Source organism: Pongo abelii, chromosome 15, assembly GCF_028885655.2.
Source record: "Pongo abelii isolate AG06213 chromosome 15, NHGRI_mPonAbe1-v2.0_pri, whole genome shotgun sequence".
Taxonomy (NCBI): domain Eukaryota; kingdom Metazoa; phylum Chordata; class Mammalia; order Primates; family Hominidae; genus Pongo; species Pongo abelii.
Window position 1 is genome coordinate 94,058,721 of NC_072000.2, and position 19,250 is coordinate 94,077,970.

Genomic DNA, 19,250 nt, shown 5'->3' on the forward strand with positions numbered 1-19,250 from the left:
ATCCTGAGGCAGATAGTATCATTACTCTCATTATACAGAGGAGGAAATGAAGGTTAGGGAGGATACATAGGTTGCCCAAGGTCACATGGTTAGTACCTGCTAGAACATGGACTTGAATCCTTACCTGGCTGACTCCAAATCCACGTATCAAGCTTTAGCCAGGCTGTTGTTTCCCTGCGTCCAGCAGAAGACACACTCAAAGTCAGTTCAGTGAAGAAAGGGAGACATATTCCAGGTGGAAGGAACAGCATGTTGGAGGGTTCAGAGGCAAGAGTCACGGCGTGTTCAGAGAACCCCATCTAGATCATATGGTTGAGAGTGATCTAATGAAAGGAGTGACAGGTCAAGGGCAAGCCTCGAGAATCCCAACATTTTAGGATATAAGGGCAAAGAGGAGGAAGCAGGAAGGACAGACTTAGCAGAATGGGGAAGGAAAACCTTCAAGCCGCCAGGGAGTGAAGGGTGGGATGTCAGGCACATGAATCCCAAGGTCCGGAAGAGATGTTTTAGAGCATCTTTTAGTGACTTACATAAAGATACACCACATAGGTCACCATCTGTTTCTCCCACATCGCCCAGTGAAAGGATTGACCATCGGTGAACTGGCTGATGGATGGAATCACAAAATTGTAGAGATGGGCCGTGGGATCATTTCATTTAACCATCTAATTTTCCACAAGAGGAAATGGAGATCCAGAACTCTACAGTGGTTTTCCTAACATTGCATAGCTGATTAAGAGTTGTGATTAGAATTCAGATAATCTGACTGTAGCTCAAAAGGAAACATTTCTGACATATATTCTATGCAAAGGACATGAACAGACAATCCACAAAGGAAATGCCAAAGGCCGATAAAACATGAAAAAAATTGTTTAACTTCACTCATAATCAAAGAATCCACAATAGTACTGGGAAACAAACACACTTGTGTATTGCTGGGGGAAATCTAAATCGTAATAATCTTTTGTGGACGATATTTTGGCAATATGGAAGTGGCAATATAGTATAGTGATTAACAATATCAGCCTTCAAGTGAGTCAGGTTCAAAGCTAGGTCTGCCAATCACTCTCACTTTTTTTTTTTTTAAGACAGAGTCTTGCTCTATCACCCAGGCTGGAGTGCAGTGGCGCAATCTCAGCTCACTGCAACCTCCACCTCCCGGGTTCACGCCATTCTCCCGCCTCAGCCTCCCGAGTAGCTGGGACTATAGGCGCCCCCACCACACCCGGCTAATTTTTTTGTATTTTTAGTAGAGACGGGGTTTCACCGTGTTAACCAGGATGGTCTCGATCTCCTGACCTCATGATCCGCCCGTCTCGGCCTCCCAAAGTGCTGGGATTACAGGAGTGAGCCACTGCGCCCAGCCCACTCTCACTTATTAACCATTTTCTGGGCGCAAGTCTCAGTTTCCACTGGAAAGTGCATATATTAATAATAGTTACCTCATAAATGTGTTGTGAAGGTTAAGTGAGATTATTTTTATTTATTTATTTATTTATTGAGACCGAGTTTCGCTCTTGTTGCCCAGGCTGGAGTGCAATGGCTTGATCTCGGCTCACTGCAACCTCAACTTCCCAGGTTCAAGCTATTCTCCTGTCTCAGTCTCCCAAGTAGCTGGGATTACAGGCATGGACCACCATGCCCAGCTAATTTCGTATTTTTAGTAGAGATGGGGTTTCTCCATGTTGGTCAGGCTGGTCTCTAACTCCTGACCTCAGCTGATCCACCCACCTCAGCCTCCCAAAGTGCTGGAATTACAGGCGTGAGCCACTGTGCCCAGCCTAAATGAGATTATTTTTATAAAGCCTTTAGCACAGTGCCTAAAATATAAAGAGTCCAATAAATGGTATCCTCCTGATCATTATATATAAAAAGTTGTACAAATACTCACATTCGTGGGCCTGGCAATTTATCTTACAGAAATGATCAGAACCGAGCACAAAGATTTATGTACATGGACATTCATCACAACATTATTTATCATAGTGAAAAATTGTAACCAGAAATGCCCAACAATAGAGTGGGTAAATAAATGAAGGTTCATCTGGTTGATGGAATACCATGTAGCCATTAAATATCATGCTGTAAAAGAACACTTAATCATCTGAGAAAACATCCACACCAAATGACAAAAGCAGGTTATACAGCAATACATAAGCATAATGCCAATTTTATAATAAAACATATATACATGCATGTATTCTACACACACAGAAAAGAGTGAAAGGCAACTTGGTGGGAAGGAAAGAACTTTGACAAAAATCCATGCTGGTCATACAAATGCATGTCTATAGGAGACCCCTGTTCCCTGAATTGAGGAAAATCCAGTTCAGTGGATTGTGTTGTAAACTCTGTAAAAAGATTAAGATTAAAAAAAAATAAAAATCAGTTCCTTTTTCTGATATTATCAAAACTATATAAATATTTGAGTTTAACGAGCCATTCTCCACCTTTCGGGTTTGAAAAGACCTGAAAGGAAATTGTATTTTACGATTGAAAATGTATCTCAGCATATTGGGACTTCTATATTTAACTTCTATTAACGCTTTTCAATGCCAGCATGAAAACATGTACCTTAGACAATCGTCCTCAGTGGTATTTCTTATGGGAAGCTGATTAGACTAAATAAAATAATGTAGCAAACTAAACAGGCAAACCTCTGTGGATAAACACTGAAAAAGAATGTTAGAGTTGATTTCTTTACTATTTTCTTCCATCAATATATCTTACGAAACCTACAGAGGAATTATAGTACAAATGAGAAAAATAAAGAACACAAAGGAATAAGTGATCATTTTTCCACCTGTATGATTCCAAATAGTTCACTCTAATAGGCTTTGAAAAGAGTAGTTTACATTCTCAGCTATAAATCACTTATCTACTCTTTCTAGCTGTCCATTATTTGTGTAAGGTTTGGAACATACACGTCAAACAGGTCTTACAAATATAAAGAATCCAACATTATTGTGTTTTGGGGTTTTTATTTATTGATTTATTTATTTTGAAGACAGGGTCTTGCTCTGTCACCCTGGCTGGAGTGCAGTGGCACAATCGTGGTTCACTGCAGCCTCCACCTCCCTAGCTCAAGCAATCCTCCTGTCTCAGCCTCCTGAGTAGCTGGGACTACAGATGCATGCCACCATGCCCGGCTAATTTTGTTTATTTTTTGTGCTTTAATTTATAATATAATTAAATTATAAATGTGTTCCTAATAACATGCTCTTGGACAAGTCACTTAACTTATCAAATCCTCAGTGTCTTCATTTATAAACATATAGTATTGAACACAATGATTTTTAAGATTCCTTCTAACTCTAAAACTATACAGCAAATTATGGCACAAAATTAAATTAAATTTTAAAAACTGTGCTTCTCCTGGGAAAGAGGTTGGCCTTATTAAGAATTCATGTTGAAACTGTAGAAATTATAAAATGTCTATGTTAGTATTTTCAATGTTAAAGACACACATTTCTCAGTATTATAGTAATTTTAAATCTGATTACCAGAACACCATAGATTAGTTACAATCAAGATTTAAATTATTCGAATGATAAGTATGCTAAGAAATTATTTAAATTTTTTTTTTTTTTTTTTTTTTTTGGAGACAGGGCCTTGCTCTGTCACCCAGGCTGGAGTGCAGTGGTGGGTGCTGTCATGGCTCACTGCAGCCTCGACCTCCCGGGCTCAAGCAGTCCTTCCACTTCAGCCTCCCAAGTAGCTGAGACTACAGGTTCGCACCATCATACCCAGCTAAGTTTTTAATTTTTTGGACAGACAGTATCTTCTTACTGTATGGCCCAGACTGGTCTTGAGCTCCTGAGCTCAAGCGATCCTCCAGTCTTGGCCTCCCAAAGTGCTGGGATCACAGGCATGAGCCACCATGCCTGGCCTTCAAAATTCTTGTTTCATTTTGTGGACCAACAATTTGCGTAAATGCCTTTATACTTTGGTTTATATAATAACACTCTAGTTTTGAAAGATACTTTATAGTTTCAATGTACATTTTTATGTAATGTCTCATATGAATATCATAACAAATCTATGAATGTAGGTTTATTTTTTTATTTACAAAGATCAACTATTTCTGTAATAATAAACTATTTTCCCCAAGTAGTGTAGTTACTTGAGTAGGAGAGCCAGGACTGAAAACTAGATCTCAAACTCCAAAACCCCTCCTGTTTCTGCTACATCACATTGACTCCAAGGCCATAAGCCTCATTTAAAAGCAAGTTTTTAGATATCTTTGCAGGTGGCTTCTGTGCACAGCTAAGATTATTCAGTGGTTACATTTTTTTGTTTTGTTTTGGTTTGGTTTTGAAACAGGGTCTTGCTCTGTCGCCCAGGTTGGAGTGCAGTGGTGGAATCACAGCTCACTGCTACCTCCACCTCCTGGGCTCAAGCAGTCCTCCCACCTCAGCCTCCTGAGTAGCTGGGACTACAGGCCTGCGTGCACATCTCCAGGCTTAGCTAGTTTTTGTATTTTTTGTAGAGATAGGGTTTCGCCATGTTGCCCAGGCTGGTCTCAAACTCCTGAGCTCCAGTGATCCACCCACTTCGCCCTCCAAAAGTGCTAGAATTACAGGTATGAGCCACCATACCTGGCCAACAATCATTTTTAAGGAGGCTTTTATAAGTTCAGTTGAAACTCCTTTAAACATTTTTAACTACATTTATGTATTTGATATATTACATTTCCTTTTAACATAACTCAGGTGTCTATCTTAACAACAATTTCAAAAATTTCCCAGGTATTTGTATTATTCTCATAAATCTAATAAAACATGTTGAATCATATATATATACATATATATATATATATATATATGAATAATTTGTTACTATAGTCCGAGCGCGGTGGCCCATGACTGTAATCCCAGCACTTTGGGAGGCGGAGGTGGGCTGTTCACTTGAGGTCAGATGTTCGGGACCACCCTGGCCAACATGGCGAAAGCCCATCTCTACTAAAAATACAAAAAATTAGCTGGGCATAGTGGCGGGCGCCTGTAATCCCAGCTACTTGGGAGGCTGAGGCAGGGAAAACTGCTTGAACCCGGGAGACGGAGGTTGCAGTGAGCCGAGATTGTGCCACTGCACTCCAGCCTGGGCGACAGACTGAGACTCTGTCTCAAAAAAATAAAAATAATAAAAAATAAAATAAAATTTGTTACTATAAATGTATAACTATGTTGTCTTAACTTCTCTTAAGTGTTCCAATACTTTGTATGAATGTGGAAAGATTTCTATATAGAAATCACCAGCCTAAATCAATTATGATTTTTATTTAGAATAACAAGACTGACTTGTTTAATCTAGATGTGAAATTTTCTTAAACAAAAGTCATAAATATAAACATTCCTTCTTGACATAAAATATAAATAATATAGGTTTGATCTTCTTAAATGTTTATGTGCTTAAGTTTAAATCACCTCAAACTTTGGGTTTGGGTTGATTTCGAGGTTTGTGGCCTCAAGGGAGGTGTGTTTCCATCACGGAGTACATGTGTACAACAGGCTGGGGGCTGAGCCTGCCATCTGATCATTGGGCTTCTCATGGTTACTCCTGAATATCAGGGAGAATTAAAGTTGCTGCTTTGCAGCAAAAGCTAGTAGATTCTCTGGAGTGCCTCTCGGTACTGCCACATCCAGTGGCCAAAGTTAGAAAAGACTATCATCCCTAGAAAATAGACACCTCAGGAATGAAGGTTGAGGCCATGTCCCTAGGCAAAGAAGTCTGGCCCACGGAGCAACTGGCTGGGAGCAAAGACTACATGGAATGGGTAGTAGAGGAAGGAAGTTATGAAAACCAACTCTGAGTTGAGACCAATAGCAAAAATGAGGACTGTGGTAGCTACTTATATACCTCTATTTATATAGGTATATGAGTATCCATCTACCTATCAATCAAGTATCTCTATACATAGGAGTAGCTCTGTGTGTGTGTGTGTGTGTGTATCTTTGTGTGTGTGTGTGTATATGTGTGTGTGTATATATATATATATATATATTTTTTTTTTTTTGAGACCGTCTTGCTCTGTCACCCAGGCTGGAGTGGAGTGGAGTGGTCACTGCTCACTGCAGCCTCAACTTCCCCAGGCTTAGGTGATTCTCCTATCTTAGCCTCCTGAGTACCTGGGAAAACAGGCACATGCCACCATGCCTGGCAAATTTTTTTGTATTTTTTGTAGAGACGGGGTTTCGCTATATTGCCCAGGCTGGTCTCAAACTACTGGGCTCAAGAGATCCGCCTGCCTCAGCCTCTCAAAGTGCCGGGATTACAGGCCTGAGCCACTGTGCCTGGCTGCGCCTTTTTTTTTTTTTTTTTTTAAACATATATTAACTACTTTCCTTTGTATTCCTTCTCCCTGGCCCCTAATATTTTATACAGTGGTTTTGGGTCATGATTTACTTGAATTTAGCCCATAGGTTGTGGGACATCAAGACTGGGTTGTGACTGTGCTAAAGAAAACAAATAAACATTACCTAGAGATAGATACAGTGTTGGTCTCTCTGTGGGGAGAAGCCAAGTGCATTGGAATGTTACTGAGGATCTGATGTTATTGCTGTTACTTGGAAGTTTAAATTTAGGAAAAAGAGTGTATATGAACACTTAGCCAAATATGTGGTCTGCAGTGGACAAGGTGGATTAGTGCTCAACAGCCATTCTGACACATTTGGTGTGTCTTCCACTACTGCAGAGGTGGAACACCACACACTCCCTTTCACACTTCTTTGAAGCAAGGTTCTGAATATAATTTAGGTTCTCACGATGCACCAGCTTGGTTCCAGCTTCACTTCTGCTGCTTTTGCTATTTCTACTGGCAAGCTTGGTCGAGGAGTCATTGAGTGTTTCTTCAATAGAGTTAACAAATGTCACAGTGTGCACTCACCAGCCTTGTAGGTATCCAAAGAGGTCACAGGGCATCCATTTCACTGGTGTAGATTTCATGAGGGTGCCGGGACTCTAGTGCTGGCAGCTGTAGGATCACAGGGCCTCCCTAATGGTAGTGGTTTCCTAATGGTGGTGGATTTCTGATCATGACTGTGGCAGTGTGGCTCCCAAGCCAGCAACTGTAGTGGCAGCTTCACAACGTGGCAGGCAGTTTCCTGTTACACAAAAGCCCTGATCTGGTTCCATGTGGTGGTTTGGACAGTCATAATCAAAGTTCAACCTACGAGGTTTCCTCAACCCTAAAAACAAGCCAGAAAGCCATTTATCATCCTATAACAAATTTCCTTCTGCTTAAACTCCCTAGAGTAGTGATATGGTTTGGCTGTGTCCTCACCCAAATCTTATCTTGACTTGTAGCTCCTACAATGGGATGGACCCAGTGGGAGGTAACTGAATCACGGGGGCGGGTCTTTCCCATGCTGTTCTTGTGATAGTGAATAAGTCTCACGAGATCTGATGGTTTTATAAGGGGGAGTTTCCCTGCACACACTCTCTTCTTTGCCTGCTGCCATCCATGTAGGACGTGACTTGCTCCTTGCCATCCACCATGATTATGAGGCCTCTCCAGCCATGTGGAACTGTGAGTCCATAAAACTTTTTCCTGTATAAATTACCCAGTCTTGGTATGTCTTTATTTGCAGCATGAAAATAAACTAATATGAGTAGATTCTGACCTCTGCCAGGAAACCTCAATTCATTCAAAAGATCTTCCCACCTAGGTCTAAGTCTTTTGAATTCATCAGAATTCTCCCTTTTAAAATATTTTTCCTATATGGCAGGTTCACAGTCTTACATGTATTTAAACATCTTACCTCTCATGGCTTTGACTATGTCATGACTACTTTTATGAACATTATTCTACTGTCAGCTCTGACTATTTTTCATTCCACTTTATCATCTTAGGTGCCTAATGACCCACGCTGTGCATGAGCTTCCCGGGATACCCATGGACACTTCCTTCTAGCTGCTGGCCTGTGCTCTGAACTGTTCCCTTCTCCTTGCATCCCTCTCCTCCTTGGTCAGAATCCTGTTCCTCTGTGGACAGTTTAATCTAATAAACGAATTCAGGCTGAGGTAAGTGGGGGACCATGAATATAATGTTCTAATATTGATAATAATAATAATCACAGCCACTGTTGGTATTTTTTGTTGACTGTGTGCCACGTACTTTTCAAGAATTATCTCATTTACCTCTTAAAAATACCCAAACTTAACGAGTTAAGTCCTATTATCCCCATTTTACAGATGAGGAGCCTGGGGCCTAGAGAGGTTAAAAAAACATGATCAAAGTCTCAAAGCTAGTGTTAGAAGCAGGACTTGAATCCTTGGTTGAGTCCAGAGTCTGTTCTCTTAACTGCCACACACTATTTTCTCTTCAAATGCAAAGGAGTGCTTTGAGAATTTTAGGTGGCCTTGCAACTTGATGGGAAAAAATTATTTTAGGATTTTAGGATGATGGAGTCTTCTCCCAACACAAGCATTTGTATTTTACTGAGATCAGGAGAGCTAAATATAAGACAGTAGGAGCTAAACGAGAAGATTCCATATTTTGTGGGAACACAACCATTTCTGTGGTAACAAGATAAGCATTTGGGCTTATTTCATTGTATATAAGGAATGAAACTGGGAAACATACATATTTAAGGAAGGAGAAAGGCATATAGGTAAATGAGCAAAAGTAGAGAGATCTGGGAAAATCGAGAAAGGTTAGTTTATTCTTATGATAAAAATATTTCATTAAAGAGTCCATATTATGATAAGCTTCTAAAAGATTAAAGTGGTATAGATAAAGCAGTAAATCGAGTTTAATGCAGGATTAGATAAGAGGCTGGTAGTCTGTAATAACGATAAGATGCTTAAAGCTTAAGGTCACCGATTATTTGAAAAAGAGGAGAAGGTGAGCATGCAAAATGGATCTCGTGTTTGATAAATACTAGGTTCCCGAGGTAACAATAACCATAAATGATAAGGCAGAAACTTTGCGATCCTGGCAACTAACTGGAACTGCTGTATGGAGATCATTTCCACATTAGGAAATTATGTGGAAAATCTAGTGAGGTTGTCAACATTCCAATATTATTAATAAAGTAGGGCATGTATAAATCCTATGGGCTTCTCTGGTGTCTGTTTAACTCTCCAAAGTGGTCAATGAAGTATAGGGAGTGAAGGTTGGGCTAACTCATGTGTGTAACTAAACCTCTGTCTAGAGAGACCAACCAGTTAAATAGCTGATCTGGGCAATTCTATTTGCAGACACTTATGGACCCTTACCAATAATCTGTGGCCAAGTTGTTCTGGGCTCAGTCTGATAATAACCTCTGTGGAAAGAACTTTAGGATAATGAATGAATAATCAGAGGGGCTATGAAAGTTTCCAAATAAAAATTCATGTATGTAAATGCCCTTATTTTATTGTAAAATTCACTTTTATTGTTGTTGCTATTATAACATTAAAAAAAATTTTTTTGAGACAGGGTCTTGCTCTGTTGCCCAGGCTGAAGTCTAGTGGGACAATCACAGCTCACTACAGCCTCAACTTCCTGGGCTCAACTGATTCTCCCACCTCAGCCTCCCAAGTAGCTGGGACCACAGGCATATGCCACCACACCCGGCTAATTTTTGTATTTTTTGTAGAGACAGGGTTTCGCCATGTTGTCTAGGCTGCTCTCAAACCCCTTGTCTCAAGCAATCTGCCTGTGTCAGCCTCCCAAAACGCTGAGATTACAGGTAGGAGCCATTGTGCCCACACATTTGGTACATTTTAACTACCAAATGTAAAGCAAATTAATTTAATGATTTGCCCTTTGCACAGAAAGTCATTAGGTATACATAGTTTCATCGTTTTTTTCTCCTCCATAGTGCTAAACATAAAACTATTCTGTTCAGACTTTTGGTTTAGCTTTCTGAATTTATCTTCTACCCTCCACCATGCAAATTAAAGGTTCTGTTTTGATACTGGGAAAAAATGATCTAAGATTAAGAGGACATTGTGTATATGTCTGTGTGTGTGTGTGTGTGTATAAATTAATTTTATATGATCACTTGTCCAACCACAATCACGTTTTCAAACTAAAAAGTGTGTCAAAGTGGTTTTAGAAGAAATTAAATAGTCTGGCAAGATGAAGAATAAAAAAGTTCCAAGTGAATGATCCTTTGGAGTGGAAAAAGATTAGCTGTGAATATGCTTTTGAAATATACTACAGAGGATTCTCATCCTAAGATTATGGTCGTTCATGCCTCTAGGTTTAAGTGTTGCTCAATCAGCAAGGTGCTCAATTCACAGTGATTGCTGTGCATTTTCTTGTTGATCAAGAAAATGCATAATCTCAGCCCAGACACATTTACCAGCACATTTACCATAAAAATGAATATAAGAAATAGGATTTTGATTTAAATTTTCCAGTTGCAGCAGATCGAGAAAAATATATGCAGGAGTGGATTCCATTTGAAAAGCTCTGATTCAAACAAGTCCAAAGAGAATGCATCTCTATGTACCTAATGTTGTCTTTGAATTAGATAGTAAGCTTTTCTCCCTCAGAGCCCTTGTCAATTTGATTAAACTCACAAACATGTGACTGACTCCGCCTCTGTTAAAAACACTCAAGCCAGAGAACGACTGAGAAGCATGTGGCTTTGTCTTTGTGAGTGGGCCATTTGGCCAAGCGATCATTACACTAGCTAAAAGGGTGTACGGTTAAATTTAATACTCCACAACTGAATTCTCCAATCGCAGCTCACTGGAAAAGTGATTTAGAATAATGCAAATTTGAGTCCAGAATCTAGAACACCCTTCCAGGCACGGAGGTTTTCCGTTTAAATGGCCCTCGGGAAATACACTGATTTTCAACGTCGTTTTAAAAGGCAGCTTTTGGAAGCTATCTTTTGCATATTCTCTTTCCGAGATTAAAGAACCTTCAGGTGACAACATCTAGGGTAAAAGCACGGGACATCAGGCTGCAGACGTGCGTGTGCGTGTGTGCACGCGCGTGCAGTCCTGACTAGGTGTGGAAAAAAGGTCCGAAGAGATTCCAAAATCAAAAAAATTCCCTTGGCCTACCCCGACCCCGAAGACCAACTCAGACCCCACCAGACAAACTGGAAAGTCTCCAAGCTCTCAGTCGCCCCAGTCGGCAGGGCAGTGAGTGGGGCCGACCGGCCTTGCGGCCCTGCCACGTTTCGGGGCGACTCGGTTTCTCCACTGACACCCCCGGGCGCGACGTCCGGTCCATCCCGGAGTGGGAGCTAGGCAGGGACGCCACCTGGCAGCCCACTCGGGGCCTCTGGCCCACGTTTCCCGCAGGCGCCGGCGGCGTCGGGCGCGGCTGCCACGCTGCCATGGCAACGGCGGTCCGCCCCCCGCTTCCCGGCGCCGGCGCGCCAGCAGGGCGGGGCGGGGCGGGCGTTGCTAGGAAACCGGCGGCGGGCCGCCTCCGCGGCGCGGTCTCTCGGCTTCCACCCTTCACCTACTTCCCCTGCGGGGCCGGAGTGGGGGAGGGTCGCGGGAGGCCGTCGGGAAGCCACGTCGTGGCCCGGGGCCTCGCGGCTTATTCGGCGTTGCGCGGTCCCTTCCAGGTCGAGATGACGGCCTTTTCCCCCTTGGCCTACGAGTATTGAGTCCCGCGCCCTGGGAGGGAGACAGCGCTCAGCAAATTTAGATGAATGCAACACTTCAACGTGGGCTCTCGACCTCTGGTCCCCCATCCCCTGCCGGCTCTATTAGGACAATAAAGTCCCCAAACTCCACTGAGGGCTCTTCACCCACTCTTCTTCCCTCTCCAGAGGAACCATCTCTTGAACTTCACGAAATCCAGGAGCAATGCTAAGCGTTTTGTATACATCACCTCATTTTCAATCCTGTGAGGTGGGAGCTGGGAACTTCATTTTAACAGGAATAAAATGTGGCCTACAGCTGGTTGGGGTGGAGCCAGGACTTGAAGTCCAGTTGTGCTTATTAACTTCAAGGTCTCTGCCTTTTTATAATGCTCAAGTTCGTCCTCTCAGCTGCCTCTTGGCTAGCCCAGCATCCCCCTTTGCTGTCCAAACACCCACACCAGCCAGGACACACTGTCTGGAACATGGTCTGACAAGCGGATTAAAAACTTGAAATCAAAGTTGTCCAAAAAATCTGGGGCATACGGTTTATGTTGATGTATCATTGATAATTTACAGATGTCCCACTCTGTAATGTACTACCAGAATAACCACTTACGATCATCAAATTCTTAGGAAATGAAAATCCAAACCAAAGACAATTGACTCATGGTAGGTACTCCATTCTAGGCTTTAACATTTCTTTTTTTTCTTGTAAACCATAGCTGTTCACTAAGTGTTTTTGGTTTTTGTTTTTGCTTTTTTTTTCTTTTTTTCTTTATTTCCTTGTCACTGACTTGAAGCTCAAGAGTGTATTTTCTACTAGGGAACTGTCTTGGGTTGCCAAGGATTTGCGTGCAAGCAATTTATTAAGGAAGAGCTTCCAGGAGAAACTAGAAAGGGAAGCAGAATAGGAAAGAAGCAGCCAAGCAAGGGAGCAATTTAAGGTGAAGTTCCAGCCCCAGCGAGATCCCCAGCTAGTTCTGGAGCATAAATTAGAATTTATCCCAACTTGAGGCAAGGGAGCTGGGGTTTTCATAACCCTGCACCAATTAGTCACTGGCTATAGTCTTTCCTGGAAAGGGTCGGGGGACAAAAATACCTAGCACTTCTGGTTCTGGGGTGAGTCTGGGTGAGTCTAGGCACTTAATTTAGACGCGTTAAGTGAGTCTAGGCACTTAATACCTCTTCTGCAGTGAAGTGGCTCCTGTAGATTAAGGGAAGGAAGTTCTCTGAAGGAAGTTAGGGGTATGAACCTTTAGGAGTAAACCGCTTAGAAGCTGGGGCTAGGGGCAATGAACTGGAAAGGGGGATATGAAGGGATCTGGGCAGAGCACCAACAACACCCATGACAGTCCACCCCTTGCACCACTTAGATCCACATGTGCATTAGTTCATTCTCAGGCTGCTATAAAGAAATACCTGGGGCTGCAAAATTTATAAAGAAAAGAGGTTTAATTTGCTCATGGTTCTGCAGGCTGTACAGGAAGTATGGTGGCCTCTGCTTAGCTTCTGGGGAGATCTCAAGAAACTTTCAATCATGGTGGGAAGTGAAAGAGAAGCAGGTATGTCCTACGTGGCCAGGGCAGGACCAAGGAAGAGAAGAGGAGATGCTACACACTTTTAAGCAACCAGATCTCGCCATAACTCACTCATGAGAATAGCACCAAGGGGGAAATCCATCCCCATGATCCAGTTACCTCCCACCAGGCCCCCACTTCCAACACTGGGGATTACAAATCCACATGAGATTTGGGTATGGACACAAATCCAAACCATATCAACATGCTTCTCACGTCAGTTTCACTTCATCATGTCACAGCTTATTCAAAATTCTAATTGGTTATAGATCTAGTGAGACAGACCATAGATAGCCCTTGCTGCTGCAGCTGGTCCTAAGACAATAACATATTCATCATCTGTATTAGTTCCTTCTCATGGTGCTAACCTGAGACTGGGTAATTTATGAAGAGGTTTAATTGATTCAGTTCAGCATGGCTGGGGAGGCCTCAGGAAACTTACAATCATGGTGGAAGGGGAAGCAAAGACATCCTTCTTCACATGGCCGCTGGAAGAAGAATGAAAGCTCAGTGAAGGGGCAAGCCCCTTATAAAATCATGAGATCTCATGAGAACTCACTCACTATCACTTGAATAGCATGGGCGAAACCACCCCCATGATTCAGTTACCTCCCATGGGTCCCTCCTGTGATACTTGGGGATTACTACAATTCAAGATGAGATTTGGATGGGGACACAGTCAAATTATACCATAATTTTTCTTCCCTATCATCCATTCTAGATTCTCCTCAACCTCAACTAGCCCCCCCCATTTTTTTTTTTTTTTTTTGAGACAGAGTCTCGCTCTGTTGCCAGGCTGGAGTGCAGTGGCACCATCTTGGGTCACTGCAACCTCTGCCTCCTGAGTTCAAGTGATTTTCCTCCCTCAGCCTCCCAAGTAGCTGGGACTACAGGCGTGCACCACCACGCCCAGCTAATTTTTTTTGCATTTTTAGTAGAGATGGGGTTTCACCATGCTGGCCAGGATGGTGTCGATCTCCTGACCTTGTGATCCACCTGCCTCTGACTCCCAAAGTGCTGCGATTACAGGCATGAGCCACTGCGCCTGGTCCTCAACTAGCCCTGTTGCCAGTGTAGGTGGCTTGCCCAATGAAGTGACCCAAAACTTCATCTTTGAGGGATCTGAACTCTGTACTACCATGTCTTTATTAGGTAATGGTTTTTGAGTGGAAAAATGTTCCTCCGTGTCCCATTATGTAGCAGCAGCCCTACTTCCTTATAATAATGGTCAGTTACCCCTGCCATTATATAACTGCTTTTTTTCCCCCTTCATGGAGTCCAAAATAGGACAGTGGCTGTAGTTTTGTTTAGTGGGACTCTTCTCGTGTCCACTGGTACAAAGCATTTTCCCACCAGGAACTAGAACCTCTAGACCCAATGCTCTACAATTGTGAGGACAGGAAGCATACATTCCCCTAAGAAGGTCTCTGAGAGTGATGGTGAGCCAGGCTACTCCTATTTCCACCCTTTGCTTCCCAGACCCACGCACTCAACTCACTAGAGATGCAATATAGTATAATGGTTATTGGTTTAAGTCACATACTGCATCCTGAAGCATAATGCCCCAACCTCACACAGTATCATTTCTAAGTTAGTGCCTAGCTATGCCTTCAAAAAGTGGTTATGATATTATCAGGATAGATGTTTCTGAATGGTGTGATATGTTGTGTGACTACCGACATACTTCCTCTACCAAAAAGCGAGGAAAAAAATGCTTTGTGGATTTTGTTAGTAAATCAGACATTCTGAGTCCTATGTTAGTAGATATTGTCAAAGCACTGCAAGCAGGAAGGGCAAATCCATACACAGAATTTGTACCAATCCCAGTCAGAACAAAATGATGTCCGTTCTTTCCAGGATGAAAGAAGTCCTACTTAATTAACTTGCCACTAAGTCTCTGGTTGGTGTCCTCAAGGAATGGTCCTATACTGGGCACTCAGAGTCAGTCTATGTTATTGATAGATCAGACTTTTTGGGGGGGAGGGGGGAACAAAAAAAGTCTATCTTGCTCTGTTGCCCAGGCTGGAGTACAGTGGTGCCATCTTGGCTCACTGCAACCTCTGCCTCCTGAGCTTAAGTGATCCTCATGCCTCAGGCTTCAGAGTAGCTGGGATTACAGGCACACACCACCATGCCTGGCTAATTTTTGTATTTTTAGTAGAGATAGGGTTTCGCCATGTTGGCCAGGATGGTCTCAAACTCCTGGCCTCAAGCAATCTGCCTGCCTTGGCCTCCCAAAGTGCTGGGATTACAGGCATGAGCCACTGCACCTGGCCAGATCAGACATTTGGCAGTGGCAGTAGCTACATTAGCTATGGTGAGAAGTTCATGCTTTTGGACTCATGCATAGCCTCCATTTCTATCACCATAGATACTACATTCATGAACCTATTGGGCAAAAACTAGGGTAGCAGCTAAAGACAAAGGCTGGCTGATACCTTCTGGATTAGTCATCATGTCTACCTGGTCACTTAATGCCTCTTCTGCAGTGAATGCTCTCTGGTAGGCATTAATGTGCGTTGCAAGAATCTGCATCCCCATTGTGCCCACTCCTATAGGTCTTCTTCCCCCAAAACTCCTTGCCCCCATTTTCTAATTGTGCACCTTCCAGACCCAAGACCAACCAGTGGAGTCATTTGCTACTAGTATATTAGTCCATTCTGACAGTGCTATAAAGAAATACCTGAGACTGGGTAATTTATAAAGAAGAGGCTTAATTGACTCACAGTTCCGCAGGCTGTACAGAAGGCCTCAGGAAACTTCCAATCATGGTGGAAGGGTGAACGGGATGCCAGCACGTCTTACATGGTGGGAACAGGAGGAGGAGAGAGCAAAGTGGGAGGTGCTACACATTTTCAAACAACCAGATCTCATGAGAAGTCTTACCATGAGACAGCACTGGGGGATGGTGTTAAACCATTAGAAACCCACTCCCATGATCCAGTCACCTCCCACCAGGTCTCCCCTCCAACCCTGGGGATCACAATTCAACATGAGATTTGTGCGGGGACACAGCCAAACCATATCAACTGGGAAGTCCAAGATCAGCCCCAAGGTGCTGGCAGATTCAGCACCTGAACCTGAGGGCCTGCTTTATAGACAGCCGTCTTCTCACTATTACCTCACATGTTGGAAAAGACTAGCTAACTCTCTGGGGCTTCTTTTATAAGGGCACTAATCCTAGTCATGAAGGGGGAGCCCTCATAACCTAAGCACCTCTCATCTTGGGACTAGGATGTCAACATATGAATTTTGCAGGGAACACAAACATTTAATCTATAGCACCAAGCAAGGTTGTGAATTAAAGTGAAGTTCCAGCCTCAACCTGACCCCTTAGGAGCTTTTGAGAATAAATTACCTAGGAGTTTGTCCTACCTGAAAGCAAGGGGGCTAGGCTTTTATACTGCTGCACCAGTAAGGAGTATATAGGCCACCATGGGGATTTGCGAGTTCCCAGATGTTTTTGGTTCTGGAAGCATCTGAGTGAAGAGGTTCCAGGGTACCAAGAGGAGTCCTCTGAAGAGAACTGCAGATATGAACTCTTGGGAGTAAAGCCTGTAGAAACTGGGGGATGGGTACACAGAACCAATTAGGAGGAGACTTTTGGGGATCCTGACGGGGTACCACAACTACTAAAGAAGCTAAGATTAATATGCAGGTAACTGACATAGAGCTCCTTGCAACTGACAAAATGGTAAACTAACCTGGGTTTCTGGCTTCCCCCTTCTCCCCAGAATCTAGCTCTGAAGAAACCACTGGGGAGACATACAGACGTTGGGTCCCCATGTGTGGGTTGGTGAGGGCACAGTGCATGACAGCTCTGAGCATCAGAGAAACAGTTGCAATGGAAAGATTCTGAGTAGACCATTACCTTTTGTGTCTGGGTTATAGAAGACTGTGACTTCCATGTTGCTAGTAGACTCCCTCTATTGTGTTGTTGGGTTGCATGCTTTGATATAGCGAGCAGCTTTACCAAAGCATGCAACCCCAGAACACAATGCTGCAGAAGCCCACATGGCAAGGCGATGCAGGAGGCCTCCAGCCAACAGCCTACAAGGAACTGTGCCCCTCAGCCCAACAACTCTTAGGAAACTGAATTCTGCCAACATGAGTTGGGAAGAGGATCCTTTTCCCGGTGAGCCTTCAAATGACAACACAGCCCTGGTCAATAACTTGAATGTGGCCCATGAGAGACCCTGAAGCAGAAGATCTAACTAAATCATGCTCAGATCTGTGATCCATAAGAACTGTAAGATAATACCTGTATGTTGTTTTAAGCCACTAAGTTGTGGCAATTTGTTACACAGCAATAGACAGCGAATACAAGCTTTCTGCAGCTGGTCTTTAGGCTTCAGCATACCCACCCTGTGTATGGTTATCTGTGTACAGGTCTTATCTACCTGCTAGAATATAATGCCCAACTTTGGATCTCCCTGCAGCAGCTAGGGTCTTGCCCTGCACATTGGAAGCACACAGTAAATGATTCCTCTGCAGGAACTCCAGGCCTAAATACCAGGCATTTATAATAATCATAACAAGAAATGATTTGCTTACTATCTGCCGGATCTTGTTCTAGGTCATTTAAAAATCTTAATTAATTAATTAAAAAAAAATTTTTAAGATAGGGTCTTGCTCTTTTTAAAGGTAGGGCCAGGCTAGAGTGCACAATCATAGCTTACTGCAACCTCAAACTCCTGGGCTCAAGTGATCTCCCTGCACAACCTTCCTCGTAGCTAGGACTATAGGCATGTACCAAACACTGGGCTACATTTTTTATTTTTAATTGTTTTGTGGAGATGGGTCTTGCTATATTGTCCAGGTTGGTTTCAAGCAATTCTCCTGCCTCAGCCTCCCAAAGTGCTGGGGTTACAGGCATAAGTCACTGCATCCAGCCAAATTTTCATATTATTTAATCCTCACAGCCGTCATATTAAGTAGGTTCTATTAGGACTTCCATTTCTTTCTTTCTTTTCTTTTTTTTTTTTGAGACAGGGTCTCACTCTGCCACCCAGGCTGGATTGCAGTGGTGCGATCTCTGCTCACTGCAACTTCCGCCTCCTGGGCTCACGTGATCCTCCCGCCTCAGCCCCACAAGTAGCTGGGAGTACAGGCGTGATCCACCACACCCAGCTAAATTTTGTATTTTTTGTAGAGACAGGGTTTCACCATGTTGGCCAGGCTAGTCTCAAACTTCTGAGCTCAGGCGATCCATCCGCCTCAGCCTCCGAAAGTGCTGGGACTACAGGCATGAACCATTGTGCCCAGTCAGGACTTCCATTTTTATGAGAAACACGAGGTTTATAGCAAACAAAGAACTCGCCAAAGTCTGACATTGAGACTGGCTGAGCTGGGACAGTCAGTCTGAAACCCGGACAGCCCAGTTTCAGAGTCTGTGTCGCCTGTTAGAATTGAGAAGAGATGGAGATCAGAACCACATAAACATTGTCATTTTCTGAAGCACCATTAAAAATTCCAACTCCTCAGCCACCTGTCCGCTGTCAGAGGGCAGGATTATACCTTGTTTGACATGAAATCCCACTATTAATATTCAAAACACAGAAGTAGTAGGAGCCTTTAAAAATCGGTTGAATTAGTGAATAATGAATGAATGAATGTGACGCCTTGAGTAGGATGTGGGGTGGAAAGAAAAAAGAACATATAGAATGTTCTATTTCTAGATATTACAGTAGCAGAATCACATCGCTCATTCCAACATGTTTCTGTACAGTTGTTATCAATATTAGCTCTCCCAGTACTTATCTGATAGCATGAGTCAGGAAATATGGTGCATTTTTCTTGATTTGAAATTGAGAGCAGAAATAATTCATAAGAGGTAAGTGAAGTGGAAGGCGGTTATTGTCCCTAACAAATGTGTCTATTTCTTACTGGTCTATACACATGTGCACACACCGAGAGCCCTGGATAGATCTAATTCTGCATTCATACCAGTCTATTGCCTGCAGGGATAAGTGAGGTTATATAATGGGCTGGTTCAAAGAATGTGCTTGCTTATATATGCAAATATCTGTCTAAATTGCTTAAAATAACAAGTTGCTTAACACCCTAAACTGGGGGAATTTGGTTTGAAATGTTTAGACATTACCCCTCATTAGGCCTGCCTACTACAAATATA

The 19,250-nt window shown here is 42.9% G+C and overlaps 1 long non-coding RNA gene across 1 annotated transcript; it reads right to left on the reverse strand.

Moving 5' to 3' along the window:
• Window positions 1–1,468: 1,468 nt before the first annotated feature.
• LOC129049810 (uncharacterized) lies at window positions 1,469–10,721 on the reverse strand. The gene is made up of 3 exons (XR_008513160.2): window positions 9,220–10,721; window positions 6,887–7,187; window positions 1,469–2,351 (listed from the first exon to the last, which is right to left on the reverse strand). It is a non-coding gene; the product is annotated as an uncharacterized LOC129049810 (long non-coding RNA).
• Window positions 10,722–19,250: the final 8,529 nt, after the last annotated feature.